General features: G+C 40.6%; 1 protein-coding gene across 3 annotated transcripts in view; it reads left to right on the forward strand.

Annotated features, from left to right (window-relative positions):
• The window catches only part of WIPF3 (WAS/WASL interacting protein family member 3), a 1,105,312-nt gene that overhangs the window by 219,967 nt on the left and 859,526 nt on the right, over window positions 1-25,819 (forward strand). For 2 of the 3 annotated variants that reach the window (XM_044066832.1, XM_044066827.1), the window contains exon 2: window positions 8,380-8,426. The exons of the other annotated variant lie outside the window; for it this stretch is intronic. The gene's annotated coding sequence lies outside the window, so the exon portion shown is untranslated. The remainder of the gene's footprint in view (window positions 1-8,379; window positions 8,427-25,819) is intronic. 3 annotated transcript variants of the gene reach the window in all.

The following is a 25,819-nucleotide window of genomic DNA, read 5'->3' on the forward strand; positions in this document are numbered from 1 at the left end:
ACACTCTGACTGTGTGGTCTACGTGTTGCATGTGTTGGGTCGTGAGGTGGTAGTTGTTTGGGTGTCTGCTTTGGTGGCCTCTGCTGTTTTGGTAAATTTTTGATCAGAGCCTCCGAGTATGTCTTTGTGTGAGTATGTGTATGATTTGAAGTTGTGATGGTACCATGTGTGACTGGGTATGTATTGTGTGTGGTTACCTTCTCCTCCTGTCTGGTCTTGCCAGTCCTATGTTGAGAGAGCTCAGCCTCCAGTTTGGCCGTATAGTTGCATCTCTCGCATGTATTTGTGTTTTGTGGGAGAAGGAGAGGATTGTCTGTGTACATGAGGCAATTGTAACATTGCCTCAATATTCCCAGGTTCACCAGTTGAGCTGGAGAGGACACTAGCAACTGATCCCTCGACATACTAGAAGTAGTAGATAAAGAACTTTCAAAGGACTCTGGGGGAAGTGGGTTTTAGGCTGGTGGGGTACTATCTATAATAAGAGTGCTTTATCAAGGTGCAAGTACTGTAGGAGTAAGTGCTAGGCTTTACAGATAGAGAATAGTCTACTTGGGAATCAAGTAGAGATGAACTTTTCAGTTATAGGATATGCTGGTTAGATCAGCAGTACAGTTTAGCGTGTTTTATAGCAGGGGGCTGAAGGGAGCTAGGAATTGGCCCAAAACGACCAATGGACTACTAGTTTCTGGCTGAAACTTCACCAAATCGGACAAACAGGCCGCTCAGTGCTTCCCACTCCCACTGGTAAGCAAAGAAACTTCCCTCCTTCCTAATAAGGCAATGGATCAGTAACAGGAACTAAAAACAAAGCCCATGGATCAGCAACTCTGAAACTGGACTACTCTAGTTCAGTAAAGTGGGAAAACAAGAGATTTTTTTGTTTTATTACAGAGATAAGGAAAAAAACAGACAGTAAATGCTATAAATGCTGTAAATCGGCTAGCGCACTTTAGTGTGTAGCCTACAGAAACAATTTGCAACAATTAGTAACTTAAAGTGCAATAAACAGTGTAAAATGCAGAAATCACTTAAAGTAGCAGTAAAACAGGCGAAATGCAGTCGCTAGCTTAATAACAGTGGGAAAGCCACAAAAAATACTTATATCTGGTCATCCAGTATGTCCTATTACATTTTGATAGAGATTAAGGTCCTTTGTAGGTATTTGAGAAACCAAATGTTAGGTCTGAAGACATAGTAGTTCTGGGGTTATGTGTTTTGTGGTCTGAAATGTCAAAGACAGATCACTTCAGTGGAGTCCAACGGAAACAAAATATAGCAGGTGGGGGGGAGCAGTTGATCTAGTTAACTAAGGGACTTAAAGTGGGAATATGTTTCAATAGGTATTTCAATATGTATACATGAAAAGGGGAATTATGTACAGTGAAGAGACAGATAGATGAGCACAGTGCAGATAAGACTGATTCTGACTGAGATGCCCCTGGTTAATACTTGAGGCAGATAGTAGGATTTTCTGTCTGCTGGGGAGACATTATTATCAAGTGATATGGAGTCATCCACAAGGTGCATAGATGTGTAATGAAGAATGTTAATCTTAAGAGGGAAGTTGTCTATTTGACATGCTGAGGAATTATTTATTTTACCAAAATGGAGAACACTACAGTTTTGTCACTGAGTTTGAGGCCACTGTCCTTGCACCATTTTTTTCACATAGACCAGCCCCTCCTGGAACACCTTTACATTAATTATGCTTGAACAATAATGGATAGTTTACAGTCGTATCCAGTGTGTTAGTTGGAAGGATTTCTCTGCTACTCACCTATAGCAAATTCATTATTTCCTTGCAGATGTTCTTCGTCTCCCATTGCTGCAGTCCTTACATATGGGTATTCCGCTGTCCCCAATCGGCCCGAATACCAAAGGGCTAGAACCGGCGTCGGTCATCGGCGCCCGAGACTGACGTCAGTACGTGCCAGTACAAATGCGCATGACCGACGCCATAACCTCAGTCTTTCTTGCCGCGTGGTCCTAAGCAGAAGCAGCTTTTGCAAGTGCCGTTCGGTGTTCTGGAATTGTCGGTTTTCGAGTTTCAGACCGGAGACCAAGTTGGGCTAAGTACCCCGTTGGGGACACTTTTGTCTTTTTCTTGCCTCAGTATTGACGGATGTCAGAAAAAGTTAATAACTGTATTTCTTGTGGGAAACAGATTCCTCATAGGGATTACCATTCACTCTGCATTCCTTGTTTAGGGCCTGAGCACGACGTTGTTGGGTGTCGCTTTTGTGCTACTTTTAACAAGCGTACTATTAAACGTCGGTTGGACTGTGCTAGGCTGGTGTTTGGTAAACATTGTAATTACAACATGCCGTCGGATTCTCCGACGACTGGTTCTTCTAAGAAACGCAAAGAAAAGTCTTTGCGGTCCAAACAGGATGAGTCGTCCACTCCGGACGCCGGTTCTGTAGTACCACTGGCTACTTCAGCGGCTCCTTCTGAAAGTTTACCTGAGTCTCAAGGGGAGCCTTTGTTACTGCAGGAAGTGGCTTCTCCTGTGTTAGGCCAGGCTGAGGGTGCTTCTCTGCTGTCAGTGGTTCCCTTCCCTCATAGGGTAGTTAGACTGGGCTTTGCTATGAGAAGGAGGAGGCCTAAGTCTAAGTCTGCCCCTTCTGGTGCTAGTCCCCAGGGTCCAGCTCCTAGGAAGCACATGTTAAAGATGGCTGAAGATTTGATTACTTTAATTAGGGGTTCTATGCCCCCCCCTGCGAAGAGGCCCAGGGTAGAGACAGAGTTGGAGGGTTTGGTTCAGTCTTCCAATGAGTCAGATTCCTCTGTAGAAGAACTTCAGGATTTCCCTCCCTATTCTGATTCGGAGGCTGAGGACACTACTCCTCTCGTCCCCTCCAGAAGATTTTTCTTTCTCTGAGACTTTGCATTCCATGAGGGAACATTTCAAATGGGAGGGCCAGGATTATTCTGATTCTCGTAAAAGACTAAGAGAATTCTTGTTTTTGCCTCAGCATAGGCCCTTGGCTATTCCCCCTGTACTGGATGTTGTTCAGGATGTATTTTCTGAGGCTGCCCTTAACCCAGATTCTCTGCCTCCTGCCCCGGTTAAACCAGATAGATACTACAGGGTTCCGGAAGCTCACAAGTACTTATATAAGAGTCCTAGGGCTGATCCAGAAACTATTACTCAAGGCCCCAAAGGTGTTAGGGCTTCTGTGGTTAGGAATCCAGTTCCTCTGGACAAGGATGCTAGGGCCCTGGATAGGTGGGGTAAAAAACTGTATACCTCTTCTACTTTGGCTATGAGAGCTTTAACTTGTCAGTTTCATATGCTCCGGTATCAAAATTATTTGCTGGGCCAATTGAAATGTAAAGTAGATGCTTTAGCTGAAGGTATTGAATGTAAGGAGCTTCAGGATTTAGTGCATGCTTCAGACCAAGTTGGTAAGCATTCTTTGCAGTGTGGTTTTGATGCTTTACAGGCTTCTTCCAGGGTGGCTGCTACTAGTTCAGTTGTTCGTAGGCATGCTTGGCTTAAAGATCAGACCTTGTCAGAGCATGTTAAGGCTCGAATTATGGATGCTCCTCTACAATCTGATGTTCTTTTTGGTCCTCCAGTAGAATCAGTTTTGAAAAAGATGGAGGAAAAAGCTAAGTCTATGCAGACAGTTAAGGACTTTTTACAGGTTCAGCCCCCTAAGTTCAGTAGGAATTGGCCTGCTAAGGGGTGGTCTTTCCCCTCTTCGGATTATCAATCTAGGGGCAGGTCGAGGCGAGGTAGAGGTAGGGCTTCCTCTCAGGGCCCTGTTACTTCTAGGTCTTTGAGTTCTTCTACCCCTTCTGCTGGGGAGGGCAGGGGTCAGTCCTTTTGGAAACAGAACCAATGACCAGTGTCTTCAGCTGCCGGACTCTGCCTTGCTGGCGGCCCCTCTAGGAGGAAAACTGAGACTTTTCAAAAGAAATTGGCATTTGGTTACCCAAGACAAATGGGTATTGGACATAATAAATCGAGGCTACAAATTTTATTTTCACACATTCCCTCCTTTCAAAGGTATGCCGGATGTGCCTCATCAGCAAAGACTGGAAGCACAGACACAAATTTCTTCTCTGCTTCAGTTGGGAGCAATACAGGAAGTACCTTCTGCAGAAAGAGGCACAGGGTTTTATTCCCGTCTTTTCTTAGTGCCAAAGAAAGGAAATACTTGGAGGCCAATTCTGGACTTGTCCATTCTAAATACCTTTCTGGAAATTCCAAAATTCAAGATGTTAACACTGCAACAGCTGTTACCTATGCTGGGCAAAGATCACTGGATGGTGACTCTGGATCTCAGAGGCCTATCTTCACATTCCTATCAGGCCCAGTTGCAGGAAATTCCTGAGATTTTGGAATGGGAATTTGCATTATCAGTTCTCTGCATTGCCCTTTGGCTTGTCTACTGCGCCCAGGGTATTCACAAAAGTCCTGGCTCCAGTAATAGCTTTTCTCACACTAACAGGAATTCAAATTTATCCTTATCTGGACGACCGTTTGATTCTGGCTCAAGGCAAGCATGAACTTCTTCAACATCTGCAGTATGTAATGACAGTTTTAAGATGCCTAGGGTATTCTGTGAACGAAATAAAGTCCAGTCTAGTACCCTCACAAGAGATGTGTTTTCTGGGTGTGAAACTGAATACAGCTGCTCAGATGGCATTTCTTACCCCGGACAAACAAAGAAGTCTTCACCTATACTTCCGACAGCTATCAGTAATGTCCAGGCTGACTGCAAGGACAGTCCTTCAAGCCTTGGGGTTCATGACATCTTGCATTCTAGTACTTCCCAATGCCAAACTGCATATGAGGAAGCTACAATGGTATCTCAAAAGCATTTGGACTCAACACTGCCACGATTTGGACACTGTTATTCGGATTCTACCTTGCATTCAGAGAGAATTTCTGTGGTAGGCTCAGGAATGTCACCTAAACAAGGGGCTCTCTGTGACCCAACCAGAGGCACATCAGATATTGACGACAGACGCCTCGGAGTCAGCCTGGGGAGCTCATTTCAAAGGAAAATGGATTCAAGACCTTTGGCCCCCAGAGCTACTTCACTTGCATATCAACATGAAAGAGATGCTGGCAGTTCAATTTGCTTTGGAAGGATTCAAAAGCCTACTTCAACCAGGACTGGTGTTGATTCGAACAGACAACACGACTGTCATGTGGTACATCAACAAGCAAGGGGGAACTCATTCTTACCCTCTTTGCAGACAAGCAATGCTGTTATGGGAAACTGCTTTGAATCTGCACATCACTCTTCGAGCACAGTTTCTGCCAGGAGCACAAAATTCTTTAGCAGATGTGCTGAGCAGACAGATGGTGGATCCTCACGAATGGAAATTGGACCCTCAGGTATTTCTTCAGTTGACAATGGCTTGGGGAACTCCGGACATAGATCTGTTCGCTTCTCCTCTGAATTTCCAACTGCCCCTGTTTTGCACAAGGCTATTTCATCCAAAAGCCTGGAAAATAGATGCACTATCCTTCAGTTGGAGCAACCTTCACGTGTATGCTTTTCCTCCTTTGCCTCTTCTTCCACAGGTGCTGTTGAAAGTCAGAAGGGACAAACCTTGCATGATCCTTATAGCACCGGATTGGCCTCGTCAGCATTGGTACCCTCTGTTGAGGAGCTTAATTCATGTACCACCTTGGCCATTACCACAGATTCCTCACTTATTGTCTCAGGAAAACAATCATTTTCTCAATGTCAGGGTGCAATCCCTACACCTGACAGCCTGGCGCATTCTGTTTTAGAGAAGGAGGACCTTCGGCTCCCTCAACAAGTTTTGGATGTTATTTTGGAAGCCAGGCGTCCTAGTACTCGAAAAGTTTATGCTGGTAAATGGAAGAGATTGTTTCTTTGGAGTTCAGCTAAAGGCTTTGATGTCGAATTGCCTAATTTGAGTTGTACATTGCAATATTTGACTATTTTATTGGACAAGGGTTTGTCCTTCTCTTCTGTAAAAGTGCATGCTGCAGCTATTTCTGCTCACTATGATTGTGACCCTCCTTTATTTTCACATCCATTGGTTAAACAGTTTCTTAGAGGGGCAAGGAATATAAGACCCCCACGGAGGGCTCCTACTCCTACCTGGGATCTTAATTTTGTTTTGGAAAAGCTGACTCTGCCTCCTTTTGAACCTGCAGCTACAGCTGAATTGCAGTTGTTGTCTTGGAAGACTGCTTTTTTATTGGCTGTTACTTCTGCTAGACGGGTATCTGAATTACAGGCCCTCATGGCAGTGGAACCTTTTCTGATTTTTCACAATGACAGAGTTTCCTTACGTACTAATCCTACTTTTCTGCCTAAAGTGATTTCTAATGTGGCTTTGAACCAATCTATACATTTGCCTACTTTTTATGCTAACCCCCAAAATGAAGGGGAAAAAGTTTTGCATTCTTTGGATGTACATAGGCAGTTAAGGTATTATTTGAGCAGAACCAAAGAGTTCAGAAGATCTCAACAATTATTTGTTTCTTTTGCTTTGACTTCACGAGGGAAAGCTGTCTTGAAGCAAACTATTTCCAAGTGGATTGGCCATTGTATTGCTTTTTGTTACTCTCATCATGGAAAGGATGTTCCAGTTGGGATCAGGCCTCATTCTACTAGGGCTACGGCCACTTCTACTGCTTTTTTGAGAGGGGTAGCTACTAAAGACATTCTAGAAGCAGCTACTTGGAGTTCTGTACATACCTTTACAAAGCATTATCATTTACCTCTTTATTCTAGGTCTAGGGCTGGGTTTGCCACTGCAATCTTACAGGGCATGTCAGCAGCTCCTAATGCTGTTTAGTTGACCAGCCTCCCTTTTTCCGTTGCTCTGGGATTCTACCCATATGTAAGGACTGCAGTAATGGGAGACGAAGAACATAGTACAGTTTTGTACCTACCATAAATGTAGATGTTCGAGGATCTCCATTGCTGCAGTCCAATTTTCCCTCCCTCCTTCCCCCCTTTTCTTTTTAGGTTGGGGTTTGGGTGGTGTTTTTTGCATTCTGACGTCTGAGGCAAGAAAGACTGAGGTTATGGCGTCGGTCATGCGCATTTGTACTGGCACGTACTGACGTCAGTCTCGGGTGCCGATGACCGACGCCGGTTCTAGCCCTTTGGTATTCTGGCCGATTGGGGACAGCGGAATACCCATATGTAAGGACTGCAGCAATGGAGATCCTCTAACATCTACATTTATGGTAGGTACAAAACTGCACTTTTCTTCTCCAAATACTGCTGTGGTCCTTAGGCTTAAAACTAAAAAAAAAATCAGTTGACTGATTCTGTGCGCAGTCTATGCTGCTAATACAGACTGCCAGCAGGTTTCATTATGTTGCTAGTGTTTGTTTAAAGGAATACACATGGAAAGAACACTATCCCGGTTGTTTAAAGAAGTGTTTGCCCGTTTTTTAATTACCTCCTCCACTCTGATTCATATCTGTGTTAAAAGTAGTACATTGCTGATTTTTGTGGGATGCGTGTATTTGCCAGTACTACTCATAGATTTACATGTAGTATTGTGCAGGTTGGCAGCTTTAATTTAATAAACCTGTAGAAAGGAACCCCCCCCCCCCCATCTTGTAGAAGCATGCTAGTTTTTTTTTGAATAGTCCAGAGCTACATGATGGATTCTGACAATAAGCACTGAGAGAGTTTCATCGAAAACTGATGCAACATAGAAACATTGACTGGCTAATTATGACCTGTTCCTATGTGCCAGGGAGATACTGACAATTGTGTGGTAATTAATTGCTTACTGCTTCACATCTGAGTTTAGGTTAGGATCTTTTTTAATTAGTTTAGGGTAACTATTTCAGTAGTACATTAACGGAACTAAAACTAACCAACTTTTGAAGTTGTACATAGGTTTTATTATTGTAATATCATAGCTTGCTCAGTTTTAAAAAAATGGAAAATTGTATTTTGTCAGCATTGTATACAGGGAATTGCTATGAAATGACTGCTCATTAAGTAACCGCTTATTAGTACTAGCAAAATGTATAAACTTTACTTTCAGATTGTGAAAGTATATTTTATTTTCAAATCTTCCTTTTTACAGTTTAGGAACAATTAGAAACCATTTTTCAGTATTCTGCTTGGTGATATTATTACAATTTCAGAAATAACTCTGCACTTCATCAACAAAGAATTAAGTATGGTCTTCACAGTCATGTTATTTAAACCTGGTAGTAAATTAGATGCCAGGAATGCTTGATGAATGATGCATCTCTTCTTTAATCTAGGAATTATTGCTTTTTATCACATGACTCAGCTGTGTGAGCTGCAGTTTGACTTCATGATTGCCATGTGTAGATTTTTGTAATAAAATTGTGTTATAGTTTATATGAGTCAGCACATTTATTCTGTTTATTGTTTTTAGGGTGAAGAATTGCCTGATTCTTTGGTAAAGGTCATGCTCTGTCTCGGGTAAGTCCTCTTAGAATATTAAGAGTGTCTCATTGCTAATGTAAATTAGTTGTCCAGCATGATGGTTTATAATTGACATAGTTGGCATCTTCTTTTTGCATAACAAGTGGCATTTAAAGAGATTCAGAAATGCTTCATTGTTTTAATTGTAGTTCTTTGAAGAGTGCTTTGTATAGGTCAAACTGTCTTGTGAGACATAAAGACAACTATGCTGACATTTGGTGCCACATTTATTTCCATGACTTCAGTAAAAAAAGTACCACAAATAGAAGCCGTACTATTCAGAACATATAACTTATGCATGCCCTGTAGCTCATTAAAACTGAAGAGAAGGGTGATGGTCCAACAGAAATCTTCAGTTGGATGTAAACGTACGACAGAAGAGGAGAGAGAGAATCAGGCTGGTTCATAGGTTGGTACTAGGCTATCGGCCCTAGGGCCTATACAAGCCTAGCCATAACAATTCCCTGGATATTTCTTCCCACCTACTTTGTCAGAGTAAATTGCTAATCATGTCTCCAACCATACATTTCTGTGTTATCTCCAGAGTTACAGACAAAGCAAAAAATAATTAGGGAGAAGACCCTAAACATGCTTTAAGTGCTGGCACTATTATATTAGAACTTCTCAAAATACTTTCCAATTTTAGAAGGGATAGAGTAAAAGCTTCAGAATGTATTGAGGGTGTCCTTCCAAATTCTGGAAATTTGAGAGGTACTCCCCCTATCCATGGTACAGGAGGGCATAGATGTGAATAGAAGTAGTTAAAGCTTTGTTAAGAAAGTGTCTGACTCCTTTACCAGTGTTGCAACATATTTTGTGTGTGGCATCTTGTTGTTTAAGAATGCCAGAATAAGAAGCTTTCTGTCTTTTTTCTCTGCAGTCTTTTGTATTTTCCCTGTTCTGCCCATATGAATTTTGAAGATGTAAGTCAGTGCTGTACTGTTTTTTTTTTTTTTTTTAAACTGTTTACTGAGGTTTTGGTTAAACTGGGTAAAATAGTTAAGTAATGATAAAATCTGATAAAATATTAAATGATCTGAGAATATCATTGTTGTCCTGATGAGGCTTGTTCTATTAGCCAGTCATGCAGGGTACAGTGCATTTCCCAGTCCCAAAAAAAGTCTTCACCTCATTGTCTGGAATCCCCTTACATTTCCAGGCAATCTGTGAAATATAACCCTCAATGTGTACTGGGTCTGGTCAGAGACATCTGTAATCCATAGAACTGCCCAGGCAGTTAAGAGATATAATCCTTCCAGTGCATCTTGGGTTCACCCAGAGACATCTGCAGTCCCCAGACATTCAGAGACAGACTTAACGATACAATCCCTGTCCTGTATCTGTTATTAATTTTGTGATTAAGGTCATTGTAACTTTGATAGTTCCTCACCAGGAGCTGAATGAGGTTGAAGTATTACTGCATTGTTTCTATAGCAGTAAAATAGTACTGTGGTGGTATAAAAACCAGTCGTGTTGTAGAAGTCAAACAGACATTTCCATGCTGTTATGAAGTAGATAATTGTGTATTCCTAAGGAACTAAAGTTGCAGGCAAAGATCACAGCATCAGTGGTTGTTGCCTACCTGCTAAGGACATTCTTGCCAGCAAATGATAATTGAAAAGGAATGCTGTACATTTAGTCATTTCCTACCTTTTTAAAACACATTCTAACAAGTGGTGCTGTATTTTACAAGGAATTAAATTTAATACAATCAAGAAGGTGAATCAAAGAACACATACATATATGCATGGCCCTAAAAATGTATGCAATGCATGGCCCTAAAAATGTATGCAAGGAGTCTATGGTTTGAAAACAGCCCAAAGTTAAACTTAATCCTCCACTGGCGAGATGCATTTTCTTTGAATGAGAGTTTTAATGGTGTTTCAATTAATGCGACTTTCAAGGGCAGAGAAGTTTACTGCTCATGCTAAGTCTATTTTCATTGTGAGACTGTGTTTGTTTAGCAAATGGCTATCTGTGTTTGTGCTATTTTATTTCAATATCTGTAATCATTGTAAAAGTAAGAAAGCAGTATGCACATTGACAGGTTTGAACAGTGTTTATGGTAACTGGGGAGAAATAGCCAAGTAATGGAACACTGGATTGGCTGGGGAGGGGGCTTTTTGGAGGGTGGGGTTTGCCGCATAAAAGGCTGCTCTCTGGGGCGATATATTACTCTGCCTAGGGCCCCATTTGACCTTGATCCGACTCTGCTGCCAGAAGTGGACATCAAAGATCAAATCGTAGCTTTATTAAATTGTTAACTAAGTACTGAGAAAGGCACAATCACTACTGTGTGTATGGGTAGCAGACAGAGCCAGACCCCACAAAATGTATGTGCAGAAACAGATATTGGCCACAGGAGTCATAGGCCTAAACTTGCAACAATATAGTACGTTCAGTTTTTGTTTTAAAAATTACAGTTAGCCAGAAACTTTATCATTTTTACATGACCTAGTTCAATATTACAGTTCCTTTAAAGTCTTATTTCATAACACTATAAATCCACATAGATGCCATCAGTTTCTGTACTACTGTGTGGAATACAGCAGGAGTTCTTGGTTATCCACATGCAAACAGATATACTCTGGAGCTCTAGCCTCTCTGGATTTGCACCCCCCTGTAAAAAAATCCTACAGACACCTTTGACTGTGAGTCCGCTACCCTAAGCACCTTTTAGGGATGCAATATGCCATAGTCAGGTTTATTGACAGTATCTTTATGCTGCGGATTGAAGACATTTCTCTTTTTTGACAAAACAAAAATAACTTTGCTGTGTACATCCTTAGATCAGCATTTCTTTAACTTATTTCAAAAAAAAAAGTTTTAAAAAATCTGTTTTTATTTGACAGATTCTGTGCTTTGCTGTTGCCATTTATGTCATTCTGATTAAATTATTGTACACTGCTAAAAGAGCATAGACAGCTGGATAACTGATAACATTATTACAGATTTCAGCAAGTGATCACTTAGAAATGTTTATAGCTGTTTTATTTATATATATATATATATATATATATATGTGTAATTTAATGCATTTATTGTTTTTATTTTTTTAATCTTATGAAACAGATCAGAATATACATATGTCTGTACATTTAGACCAAGAGTGCTAAAATAGTTCGAATTTCATAAGTGGAGGTTATGACAATTGTCCTCCCAATGTCTTACAAGATGTAGTCGTTTCATTAGTAGCTTATTACTCTGACATCGATATACCAACTCCATTTATTGAGTAAAAATGTTGTTTCAGTTTTGCTGTCATGGTAATAGGAAATAATAGTGCTGTGGCAGAGTGACATGGTTCTGGATGGTTAGCCACTCAGTATTGTCCATGGTGTGTGTGTGTGTGTGTGTGGGGGATGTTAGCAAAATAGCACACTTGCCAGAGAAAGTAAGTCTGATTTAATATTTTATATCCGTAAGCATTTAGATACAAGGTACTGTGTCAGTATTTTTTTTAAACATTCTATGCAGGTGTAATGTGGCATGAAGTAGCACCATGTGCCAAATTACCCTCCCCCAAAGAAAATTAAAGTGAATATTAGCAGCTATTATAATTGGGGATATTTTTTTTTTTTAGATTTGCAGTTCTTCACAAAATTAATAGTAATGCATTTTAATTAATAACGGAACCTTTCCAAGCCAAAATATGTAGTTGTGAGAATATCCACTAGCATAAACTATACTGCAAATTAATTGTACTTTTATAACAAATTGTATTTGCACATAGATAAGAGGAAACATATCTATGTGAGGGAATTCGAATAGTTACCCATAGCAAAATTACAATTTAATGAAGAACAAGACGAGATGAAGTAGATACATTCATTTTTAATATTTCAGAGTACTGTACCATATGGTTTGAAGGACTGTTTGCTTATTTGCTACTTATTGTAAGAAATGGTGCTTTTTATTGAGGGAAGAAAAGTTTAAAATTCTATATGGCTTTGCTAAATCTCTGCAGCTATGTGAAGGCTATTGTATCTAAATTTGAAGTGGCTATACTTAGTAGCAGTATAAAAAAAATTCTGATATTCCTTCAAAAACAAACTCCTTACCTGTTTGTGAAAATACTGTGGCAAGCAGAGACCATTTGTAGGTATAGCTAGTCTGCTCCTGTATGCCTTCAGAAGAAATGCCACTGTAATCTTCAGCTTGCCATATCTTTAAATCATGTCTCTTAACTCAGAATCCTATGCCCCATAGCCAGCCTTCACAAATACTGGATTAGTTTTACCAGCACATCCTAGCCATCTACCTAGTTTTGCAACACTGCCCAACACCCCACCTCTATCATTTTAATAATGTATATAGTTGCCACTCAACCTGCTTAATACCCCACCTTTTAACTACAATAATATTTTCTGACCAATCAAGTTCTTTTCCTTGCCTCATTTCATTTTCCTCACTTCCATTTCTCTGAATTTCTACATACTAATCCCAAGATCTGTTCTCTATTTTACTAACTCACTAATACACTTCTTCAAATGTTGTATTTAACATTTACTGAATGTATAGCTATGTTTTATAATGTAATAGTTTCATTTATTTTATATGAATGTAATCCAAATACCAAATATATACATATATATATATATATATATATATATATATATATATATATATATATATATATATATAATTATTAATGTATATTGCATAATGTCCATTCATTTATATCATTGAATGTCTGTTTAAAAATGTTTGTAATATGTTGAAGTGTTTCTCCTCAAATCACCAGTGGAAAAGGATTTTTGAGTAGATCTAGCCAGATAAATCCTGTAAACAAAAGGAAACAAAAATAAAAAAAGTCATGCTATTTTGTAAAAGTGCTTCAGTTATTTTATTGGTTATCACTGTTCTCACTGATGCTACATGGGCTAGTTTCCCACTGCTAACCAATAAATAATGTTTAAACACGTAATTAAATAAAAAATAAACAAAACCCCTGGAATTTCTTTATTTTTGCCAAAATACAGTGTAAGCTGTACGTATCTAAGCAAATTGTGAAGAGACAAATAAAAATTTAGCAAAGCACTTCCTAAGAAGTATAGCAATTCTCATGATAACCAGCTTCCTGAAAGCTCATCTTACTAGAGAAAACTAGACTGTCAAAGTGTCTCCCACATCCCATTTATATTTTATATTTCATTCTTATTGAAGTCTTTTGGCTACATTTGATATCTGATGCTGAACTCGGCAGGTACCTTAAAAAGCCAAGATACTACAAACCCGTCAGATAAACCTCACAGCCCTCCACAATTTAACTTGTAAAAATGTTATTTATAAATGAGGGGAATTTAAGCAACAACACGACTGTTCTGGCCATCACCTTTAGCTCACTAACAGCAGCCCCCACAAACTACATAGCTTTCCATTTTTATAAACTCTTGATAAGGCTCCTGGTACAAAATATCAACTGCTTCTTGAAACACATGTAGGTAGAAACATCACTCATGAAATTATGAAGGAAGGCAGTCTGCAGTGCTTGTGTGTTCTTGAAGATATAATCAGATGCCCAAAACAGTTTCCTCAGTGGTATTAAATCAATAACTGTTAGGGCTTTTAAAACAAATTACTGCAGACTCACAGAGTGTTTGTTTCAGTCAATAGAATTGCTTCACTCCCGTTTTATTGGAAGATTCACTGACCATAACCTGCACAGAGAATATACACATCAGCATCACAGACATAAATTAGAATAACCGTGGGACTGCTTGTAATATGACAGGAAATCAAAAGATTAAGACGCAGTTTAGGCAGGAAGTGTAACAGTTTAAACAGCATAGTGACAATGTCTCTGAAATATTCCGTAACAAAAGGATAGAGAGATGTACATAGGTGGCATGCTTTTAGCGCATGATACATTTCAGTCAGCTCTGAAGATTTGCCACCATACAGATTTATGCTGCTGTCCTTGGGGGGATGACTAAGAAAGGGTAAAACAAAAGCTTCATTAATTCTAGAAGTGCACTGATGCATTTGGGTTATCCTTTTCTTCACTATTTTTTATGTTGTAGTTACACATGTATAATGTAATCAAGTGGCCTTTTTATATAAATCTATACTCTCAGGAATCACAGATGCCCATCCAAGTAGAGTGTTTATTACTTATTTATCATAATATTAAAATGATGAAGCTTTTTTTCATTGATCTAGCAACTTCTTGTGGCTGGACAGAAAAGAATGATTCAACACCTAGAAAGGCTGTTGACTTAAGGGCCAAGTTAATGGAGGGTGAGATGAGTCTCAGAAGAAACTTAGAACTGACAGATCACTGCATAGAGATGCTTGTATTTGTTGAACCTTATCTTAAAGGGAACGTAGTGGAAAATGCCACTTCCTTCTCAAAAGCTAGAATGTTGATAAATTATTTCATCTTCCCCTGTTTTTCTGCTCTGTACCATCAATGAGCTCTCCTATCCCCTGACAAAATTGTGGAACATCTGCAAGCTCCATGCCATATAGACCACATCAAGGTACACTGTTTCTGCTCAATGCTATGGATCTAAATAAACTGCCTGACCTTGAGGCTTTCCCTCATTTGAAGCACATTCATGTGTGTGTTATTACTTGGTTCAAAAGTGCACAAGATGCTCCCTCTGTATCAGGATTTTACCCCCACTGTGCCTTTTAGATGCAATAGAATCTATGGTGGAGTATCCATATTTGTAAAAGACTATATAACTTCAATGTTAATTTTCTAGAAACCCACAAACAAATTATTTAGATCCAAATCACCCTAAGTCAGATCATAGCGTGTTAGAGCTCTCCCATCATTGCACCCTGCAAACTATGTTAGTTTCCTAGATATACTGAGTGAGCATTCATTAAACAGGAATTCCATTATCCTAGGAGATTTTAACTATCTGTCAATAAAATGGAATATGTATACATCAAATGTAGGTTATGCCCCAAAATTTCTAAATTTCAAAAAACAAGAACTCCCTGGACCAAATAGTCAAAGAACTCAGTAGAGGACAAAACATGTTTGACTTGGTCCTTATAAATATAGCATCCATATGTTCTGTCTACCTGGTATTCCCTTCCCCAGTTATATACGATCACAAACTGGTAACCTTCTCCTTCAAAATCTCCAGAACATCACATGCAAATATTACAAATTTCAAGGACTTCAAATGCACAGGCCTTCTACAATTCTTTGATGAGGTCTGAAAATTCAAGTATAGTTTTATTATTACCAGGATGTTGACACTGCAAGTAGTTACACAAACAAGTAGTGTGCTCACGTGGATAAATGCATTAGCCTGTCAGTCCCTACCAGATGTAAACAAAATAGGAAGTTCAAAAGCAAATCAGCATGGTGGTCTATGTGCACAAATAAACAATAATATAAAAGAAAAACCGATTCTTGAAGAATGCAGCAAAACAAGATTAATATCAAGAAGATAATGGAGGAACTGAAAAATGACATCAGGAAAACAGACATCTGTTGAACTTGTACTAGAATTGGAAGCTAAAGACTATTACAAATCCTTTTTAATTACATTAGGAAAATAAGAAATAGCACCCCACATTGATTAGAACTTTGTGAGACTGGCACTACCTACTACGATTCAGTGGATGTTGCTTACATACTAGCAAAAAAACAATCCAGTGCCAGTTTCACCCCGAGATAAGTATAAAAAGCATAGACATCTGAGAGGATATCAAATTCTCCCCATCATCACTTAAGAACATTTGCTAAAGGTACTTTTCAAAATAAAAAATGCATCCTTCATGAGACCTGGTAATATGTCCGGCTGCCTGTTGAACAGTAGTAAATATGTGTGGTGGGTGGACCAACTCCTACAGCTCTTCAGTGTGAGCTTATCTGCTGGCTTTGTCCCTGAGGTGTAAAGCACAGCTGTTCTGATGCCACTTCTCAAGGATGGCCCCATCAAGGACCCTGGAAATTATAGACCTTTAGTCTGACAAGCTTCATCTGCAAGGCCATAGAATGTGTCATAATTGACCTGATTAACTAATATCACATGTGTTATAAGATGTATTCCCCCCCCAAGCAATGTGGCTTTGTTAAGAATGAATCCTGCTTAATGAATCTGGCAAACTTCTTTGAGATGATAATTCAAGCCATGGGTTAGGGGTCATGCTATCCATACAGCATACCTCAGCCTCATTAAGGCATTTAATACTATACTACATGCTAACATAATTAAGTTAAATGTGCTCCAAATTGATCCCTATGTAGTTAGGTGGATAGCAAATTGGTGGAGGGGCTGAACCCACACAGTGCAGGTGGCAGGTGAATTCTCAAAGAGCATGAAGGTAACCAGTGGAGTTCATCGGGGATTCATGCTGGGATATCTGCTGTTCAGCATCTTTCTCAGATCTCCAAACATAAATGGAGATCTGTGGTTAATGAAGTCTGCAGATGATTGTAAACTGGGTGTCATTCTCAAGTCCCCCTTTGACACACAGATGCTTTAACATGAGCTTACACTTGTTAATACCTGATGCACCAAAAAAGGCTAAAACTAAATGCTAAAAGGTGAAATGTTGCCACATTCAGTAAACAAACCCCCAACTCAGTGTATAGTATAGATAATATCCCACTTCAAAATGAAAATGTTGAGAGAGAGCTTGGAACATGGGTAGATAATTCCCTTTCCTTTGACCATCATGTTGCAACAGTGGTTAGGAAATTCTTCTACCTAGCACAGCTGTTTGCAAAGGGTATTTCATCCAGATCCAGAGAAGTGCTTACCCCTGTTAAGATGCGTCTTACTAGACATATCAAACATCTGGAAAGACTCAGAGGTTCCTAATTAAAAAGATCACAGGTGCAAAAGATATGAGCTACGAGGAGAGAGTGGAAACAGTCTCCGTGTATTCAGTCTCCTATAGACTCCTTAAAGGTAACCTGCACCTTTCTTTTCAGGTCATTGAGGTTCCATTAGTCCAAGATGCCTTGTATATCTAAAAATCTCAGTCATATGTTCGATTCTTAGCTAGAGCGTCTTCTGTGTGGAGACATGCGTGAATGGGCATACCTTCATTGAAGGTTGTGCATCAGGGCCGGCAACTCTGCATGTAAAAATCTACTGCCAATCATTAGCGGACCGGAGTTCCGCTGTGGCGACCCCTAACCGGGAAAAGCCAAAAGACACAACGACAACAACAACAACATAGACACTAGGAGCAGAGATCTCAGCCTAGTTTTACAAATAAACAACTCATGATGGATAGGCAGGTCATTACAGAATATCTACAGTACTTTTTCTCTGGAATAAACATCCACTCCAAATTAGGCAGTGTGTTGCACTACCTTCCTTCCAAAAAGGAGTTAGACAATTGGATTGGTATTCACAAATTCAGCCCTGGCATGACTGGTCTGTCTGCCCTTGAAAATGGAGGTAGCGTCTAAGGGTGCAGAGTGGCAAGGCATAAATGGCCATTGGGTCCAGTCACCTTGTATTTTATATAATTCTATGATTTTGTACTGACTACCCCTTAAGTGTCCCATCTTTGACTAACAACCTCGGCTCTGGAAGAGTCATCCAGGAAGAGATATAAGTGAGGTTGTCTCGCCTAGCTTTGGTGGGAGTTGGTAATAGTCCCACAGCAGGACCGTACATGGGGGCAAGGCCAGATGTTCTTCGTCTCACATTACTGCAGTCATAACCTGTGGGTAGTCCGCTGTCCTCGATCGGCCTGAATACCAAAGAGCTAGGCTGGCGTCGGTCATTGTCGCCTAGAGCTGATGTCAGTACGTCGTAGTACATAAGCGCAAGACCAATGCCATATCCTCAGTCTTTCTTGCCGCGTGGTCCGAAGCAGAAGCAGCGTTTGCAAGTGCCGTTCGGCGTTCTGAAAGTTTCATTTATCGAGTTTCAGACCGAAGACCAAGTTGGGCTAAGTACCCCGTTGGGGAAACCTTTGTTTTTTCTTGCCTCAGTTATCCGGATGTCAGAAAAAGTTAATAATTGCATTTCTTGTGGGAAACAGATACCTCATAAGGATTTTCATTCTTTGTGTGTTCCCTGCTTAGGGCCTGAGCACGACGTGGTCGGGTGTCGCTTTTGTGCTAGATTTAACAAGCGCACCATTAAATGGAGATTAGACTTTGCCAGGCTTGTTTTTGGGAAAAGGTGTAATTATAACATGCCGTCGGATCCTCCGACGCCCACTACCGCTAAAAAGCGTAAAGATAAAACTTTGAAGTCTAAACCGGATGAGTCGTCCGTTACGGACGCCGGTTCTATGGAGCCTCTGGTTGAACCTGTGGATCCGGCCGGGGATTCGGCTGAATTCCATGGGGAACCTTTACTTTTACAGGAGTTAACCTCTCAGGAGTTAGGCCCGGCTGAAGGTGCTTCTGAGGTGTCTGTAGTTCCATCTTTACAGAAGGTTATTAGGCCTTCTTCTTCAGTGGCTAAAGGCCATGCTAAGGCCAAAACTGGTCATGTTGGCCTGGGTCATAGTTCTAGCTCTCCAGCCCCTGTTCCTAAGAAGCATATGTTAAAAATGGCTGAGGACTTGATTACTTTGATCAGGGGTTCTATGCCCCCCCCAGAGAAGAGGCCTAGGGTGGAGGCAGATTTAGAGGGGATGGATCATTCCTCAGACTACTCTGATTCCTCAGCTGAAGAAATTCAGGAATTCCCTTCTTATTTGGATTCGGATGCAGAGGACTCCTGTCCTTCTGCTTCTCCTCCAGAGGATTTTTCTTTTTCTGAGACTTTACATGCCATGAGGGAGCATTTCAGGTGGGAAGGTCAGGATTTCTCGGATTCTCGGAAACGGCTCAGGGAATTTTTGTTTCTGCCTCAGCATAGGCCCTTGGCTATTCCTCCTGTCTTAGAAGTTGTTCAGGATGTTTTTTCTGAATCTTCCCTTAATCCTGATTCTTTACCTCCTGCCCCTGTTAAGCCAGACAGATATTATAGAGTTCCTGAAGCTCATAAGTATTTGTACAAGAGCCCTAGAGCTGATCCGGAAACCATTACTCAAGGTCCGAAGGGTATTAGGGCTTCTGTGGCTAAGAATCCAGTTCCTTTGGATAAAGATTCTAGAGCTTTAGATAGATGGGGGAAAAAAGTGTACACCTCCTCTACGTTAGCTATGAGGGCTTTGAATTGCCAATTTCATATGCTGAAGTATCAGAATTTTTTGTTAGGTCAATTGAAATCTAAGGTGGATGCTTTATCTGAGGGTATAGAGTGTAAGGAGCTCCAGGAGTTGGTTCATGCATCAGATCAAGTGGGCAAGCATTCTTTGCAGTGTGGTTTTGATACTCTTCAGGCTGCATCCAGGGTGGCTGCTACAGGTTCAGTTATTCGCAGACATGCCTGGCTTAAGGATCAAAATTTGTCAGAGCATGTTAAGGCTCGGATTTTGGATGCTCCTCTTCAATCTGAAGTACTTTTTGGTCCCCCTGTGGAATCGGTTTTGAAAAAGATGGAAGATAAGGCTAAGTCTATGCAGACGGTCAAAGATTTTCTGCAGGTGCAGCCCCCTAAGTTTAGTAGGAATTGGCCTGCTAGGGGATGGTCTTTTCCTTCGGATACTCAGTCTAAGGGCAGGTCTAGGTGTGGTAGAGGCAGAGCTCATGCTCAGGGTTCTTTCAGACCTAGGACTTGGAGTTCTCCTGCACAGTCTTCTGGTGAGGGCAGGGGGTCAGCCTTTTCGTAAACAGACCCAATGACCTGTATCTTCTGCTGCCAGACCCTTCTCTACTGGCAGCTCCTCTAGGAGGAAAGCTGGGACTTTTTCAACAGAATTGGCATTTGGTCACCCTGGACAAATGGGTGTTGGATATAATAAATCATGGGTACAAGTTTTATTTTCACACTCTTCCTCCTTTCAAAGGCATGCCAGATGTGCCTCCTCAGCAAAGGATGGAGGCTCAGGAACAAATTTCTTTACTTTTACAGATGGGGGCAATTCAGGCAGTCCCTCCGTCAGAAGTAGGCCAGGGTTTTTATTCCTGTCTATTCCTAGTGCCAAAGAAAGGAAACACTTGGAGGCCAATTCTGGATTTGTCCATTCTCAATACCTACCTAGACATTCCAAAGTTCAAGATGTTAACATTACAACAACTTCTGCCTCTGCTGGGCAAGGATCACTGGATGGTAACCCTGGATCTCAAAGAGGCCTATCTTCACATCCCTATCAGGCCCAGCTGCAGGAGATTCCTGAGATTTTGGGCTGGTACTTCTCACTATCAGTTCTCTGCATTGCCCTTTGGTTTATCTACTGCGCCCAGGGTATTCACAAAAGTTCTGGCTCCTGTGATTGCTTTTTTCAGACAGAGGGGAATACAAATTTATCCTTATCTGGACGATTGCCTGATTCTTGCTCAAAACAAAGACTGATTCTTGCTCAAAACAAAGACAAGTTACTTCAACATCTCCAGTATGTAATGGCAGTTTTAAGGTGCCTAGGGTATTCTGTGAACGAAATAAAGTCCATTCTAGTACCCTCTCAGGACATGTGCTTTCTGGGTGTGAGACTGAATACAGCTTCTCAGATGGCATTTCTGACCCCGGACAAGCAAAGAACTCTTCATCTATACTTCCAGCAGTTATCAGTAATGTCCAGGCTGACTGCAAGGACAGTCTTTCAAGCCTTGGGGTTCATGGCATCTTGCATTCTAGTTCTTCCCAATGCCAAACTGCATATGAGGAAGCTACAATGGTATCTCAAAAGTGTGTGGACTCAACACTGCCACGGTTTGGACACGGTCATTCGGATTATACCTTGCATCCAGAAGGAATTCTTGTGGTGGGCTCAGGAATGTCAACTAAACAAGGGACTCTCTGTGACCCAACAAGAGGCGAGTCAGATCCTAACGACGGATGCCTCAGACTTGGCTTGGGGAGCACACTTCAATGGGAAATGGATACAAGACGTGTGGCCTCCCAAACTACTACATTTGCATATCAACATGAAGGAGATGTTAGCAGTCCAATTTGCTTTGATGGCCTTCAAAGACCTACTTCAGCCGGGACAGGTGTTGATTCGAACAGACAACACAACAGTCATGTGGTACATCAACAAGCAGGGGGGAACTCATTCCTACCCTCTTTGCAGGCAAGCAATGATTTTGTGGGAGACTGCTCTGAGTTTGCAAATCAATCTTCAAGCACGGTTTCTGCCAGGAGCACAGAACTCCCTAGCAGATGTATTGAGCAGGCAAATTGTGGATCCCCACGAGTGGAAACTGGATCCTCAGGTTTTCAAACAATTGACTGTGGCTTGGACAACTCCAGACATAGATCTGTTCGCTTCTCCTCTGAATTTTCAACTACCAAAATTTTGCACAAAGATGTTCCACCCAGATGCTTGGAAAGTGGATGCTCTATCTTTCAGTTGGAACAACCTTCACGTTTATGCTTTTCCTCCTCTGCCTCTTCTCCCCAAGGTACTCTTGAAAGTCAGGCGGGACAAGCCTTGCATGATTCTAATAGCACCAGATTGGCCACGTCAGCATTGGTATCCTCTGCTGAGGAGTTTAATCCAGGAGCCTCCTTGGCTTCTGCCACAGGTTCCTCATTTGTTGTCCCAGTCAAACAATCATTTTCTCAATGTTCAGGTGCAGTCCCTGCATCTGACAGCCTGGCGTATTCTGTGATGGAGCCGGTGAGGTCTCAGCTTCCTCCACAGGTTTTAGATGTCATTTTGGAAGCCAGGCGGCCTAGCACTAGAAAGGTTTATGCTGATAAATGGAAGAGATTTTTTCTTTGGAGCACAGCAAAGGGTTTTGATGTTTCAGTGCCTAATTTGAATTTTGCACTACAGTATCTTACTGAATTACTGGACAAGGGTTTGTCATTCTCTTCTGTGAAGGTTCATGCTGCAGCCATTTCTGCTCACTATGATTGTGACCCTCCTTTATTTTCTCATCCTTTGTTCAAACAATTTCTTAGAGGGGCAAAGAATATAAGACCCCCACGTAGGGCTCCTACTCCTTCCTGGGATCTCAATTTTGTTTTGGAGAAACTTACTTTACCTCCTTTTAAACCTGCAGCTACGTCTGAACTGAAGTTTTTGTCTTGGAAGACTGCTTTTTTGTTGGCCATTACTTCTGCTAGGAGGGTATCTGAATTGCAGGCACTCATGGCAGTTGAACCCTTTCTGATATTTCATAAGGATAGAGTTTCTTTGCGAACTAACCCAACTTTTATGCCTAAAGTGATTTCTAATGTGGCATTGAACCAGTCTATTCATTTGCCTACTTTTTATGCTGATCCCCAAAATAAGGGGGAAAAAGTCTTGCATTCTTTGGATATCCACAGGCAGTTATGTTACTGTTTGAGCAGAACTAAGGAGTTCAGACAGTCTCAACAGTTATTTGTTTCTTTTGCTTTGAGTTCACAAGGGAAAGCTGTTTCAAAGCAGACTATTTCAAAGTGGATTGGTCATTGTATTGCTTTTTGTTATTCTCATCATGGGAAAGATGTTCCTGCTGGGATCAGACCTCATTCTACTAGGGCTACTGCCACATCTACTGCTTTTTTGAGGGGTGTAGCTACTAAGGATATTTTGGAGGCAGCTACTTGGAGTTCAGTCCACACTTTTACTAAGCATTACCATCTCCCTCTTTATTCCAAGTCCAGGGCTGGGTTTGCCACTGCAGTTTTACAGGGCATGTTAGCAGCTCCTAATGCTATTTAGTTTGCCAGCCTCCCTTTTCCTTTGCTTTGGGATTCTACCCACAGGTTATGACTGCAGCAATGTGAGACGAAGAACATAGTACAGTTTTGTACCTACCATAAATGTAGATGTTCGAGGATCTACATTGCTGCAGTCCAATTATCCCTCCCTCCTTCCCCTCTATAGTTGGTAATGGCTGTGTTTTTTATTAGGTTTAGCTCTTTTTCCACACTGGTAGTTGTTGGGCCTTTTCTTTTTTGGCTCTGGCCTTTTTTTTCATTCTTAGGCCTTCTGACATCTGGGGCAAGAAAGACTGAGGATATGGCGTCGGTCTTGCACTTATGTACTACGACGTACTGATGTCAGCTCTAGGCGACAATGACCGACGCCAGCCTAGCTCTTTGGTATTCGGGCCGATCGAGGACAGCGGACTACCCACAGGTTATGACTGCAGCAATGTAGATCCTCGAACATCTACATTTATGGTAGGTACAAAACTGTACTTTTTAATTTCTTCACAAATAGGGAATGGAACATGGGTGAATAAGCCCAGTACAGGAGTCCATGAATTCTAGCTAAGCATTGTGGGTGTGTGGAAGCATGCACTCACACGAATTTCTGTATACTCAGATATTAAAACACACCTAATAAGCGATGGGGGTGAGGGGTGGGGATTTGTAAAGCATAAAAAATATCCCAGTTTCTTATGCAATGATTGCTGTGCTCCGTTACCCTCTCCTTTCCCTTCTGGACTATACTGATACTAAGAGTCGAGAGTAATGAAGACTGCACGAGGAACAAATGTCCATTTGTAGTGTGGGCTAGGTGGTTTCTGGTTGGGGAAACATAGCTAACCTTTTCCTTGTGGCTTGAATTTTGGCTGAAAATGAAGGGAAAAGTGCTAGTTCACTTATCTGGTTAACAAATAAGTTAAAAGTTAATGGGAAAAAAAATTATGTTCAGAAAAAATTATGAAATAAAAACTGAGAAACATGAGTCAGGATATTTATATCCTGGAGGATGAGATAACCTGTCACCTGAGGAAGGATAAGTCAAGCTATAAGGAGAGAAACAATCAGCTTGAATGAGTGCCCTATTAAAAGTATGTATAAATATTAAAACTAGCAGATGGATGTTTGCAAAAATATGTGCAAAATCCATCAATGTTTGTGTTCTTGGTATGCTCAAGATGTAATTTCCAACCAGAGTTCATAAAACGTGTAACACGGCTGCTTCTGTAAACACATTTTTGCAAATCTCAGGGCCTTCATTGAAATGCTCAGCTTAAGTTGCTTGTATTTTCATTAAAACGTAAATTGGAATTACCATTATATTGTTATATTCCTTTGCGTTCTTCTCATCTTCAGTCACAATCCCCGAATACACCCAGAAAAAAAAAAAGAGTGGCTGGGTGGAGGATTCTGCCATCAGGAAAGACTTTTTTCCCACTTGTGACCACATCTGCATGAACTTCATGGCGCAAAAAGGAGACTAAGGTACATAGATATGGAAGAGATCAACTATGTTTAGCAGACATAGGTAAAAAAAAAAAGCATTTGAATTAAAAATATATAGTTTCGACCACAAAAAGCAGAGTATAACCAACCAAAGTAATGCTGGTAATAATGGCATTTGCAGAAAAAAGCTGCCAGTAAGGGAAAGAGTATTACAAAAAGACAGAGGTTTAAATCCACCTTCTCCAGTTAGTAACTGTAGGAATTACCTTTGTCTGGAATCAGAGTAAATCAAAAATGTTTACCCCACAAAAAATGTTCTTTTTTGACTGTTACCAAACTGATGAAATCCATGCTTCATTCAACTTCTTAGGCCTCCTATCCTCCCTCAGTACAACTGCTCATCTTCTTGGCATTTGCAAAATTTGTAGGCCCATGCTAAATGCCACCCTCTTCAGTGTTCTTGTTCGGATATGTGTAAAAGAGGACAAACATTTTTCTTACTCCCTAGGCAGTACCCTAACATGTGAGCAGATACTTAGCCCACTGCGGTCTTAGTAGGTATTCTACTCAATAACGTGTAGCCTGGAAGGAGAGAAATTCTATCATAAAACCTCTGATCAGGAAAGAAGTAAAAGCATGTCTAAATTAGTTCCACAGTTATCAAGGCTGCGGAGATATTGTGGACCTGTGGACACGAGCTGCAAGACTGTCTCTTGTTATTTATACACAACTGTTTGGTGGCATTTTATCTTTCTGATTAGTACTGAATCACAGTAAAAAAAATCCTAGAACTCTTAAGAGCAACCTGATCCTCCTTTTAGGTAAATTTTTTTGTCAAAACTTAACAGTGGATTTTATTGATCTTATTCCTTTTCAAGATTGTATAACTTTTATGTCTATTATTTTCTGTTATTGGTTCCAGGCAGTGTTTTATGTCTGTATGTCAGATTTTTCCACTGACCTTCACTGAGAAGGGCCTTACGCCTGAACTGGTACAGATTTTCTTATTGCGGTCCAGTTCATTTTCTTGCTATTGTCCTGAGAAATTCAGTATTTTAAAGTTGTAAAATTACACGCTATTACATTAATTTACAAAAATGTAAAATGAATCTCAGTTCTCAGAATGTGTTTTTTTTTGTTACAGAGTTATAAATAATTAATAATGATGCACTAAAATGCATTATTCAAAAGTTTTCTGTCTCTGTGTTATAGTTTTAACTATGCAGTTGTTGTAAAGCTATAAAGTTACATATTGTTCCTTCAGTCATATGTTGATCTTACATTTGGTGACAGCAGATGAAGTGTGCATAG

Source organism: Protopterus annectens, chromosome 3.part1, assembly GCF_019279795.1.
Source record: "Protopterus annectens isolate FY-2018-M chromosome 3.part1, PAN1.0, whole genome shotgun sequence".
Taxonomy (NCBI): Eukaryota; Metazoa; Chordata; order Ceratodontiformes; family Protopteridae; genus Protopterus; species Protopterus annectens.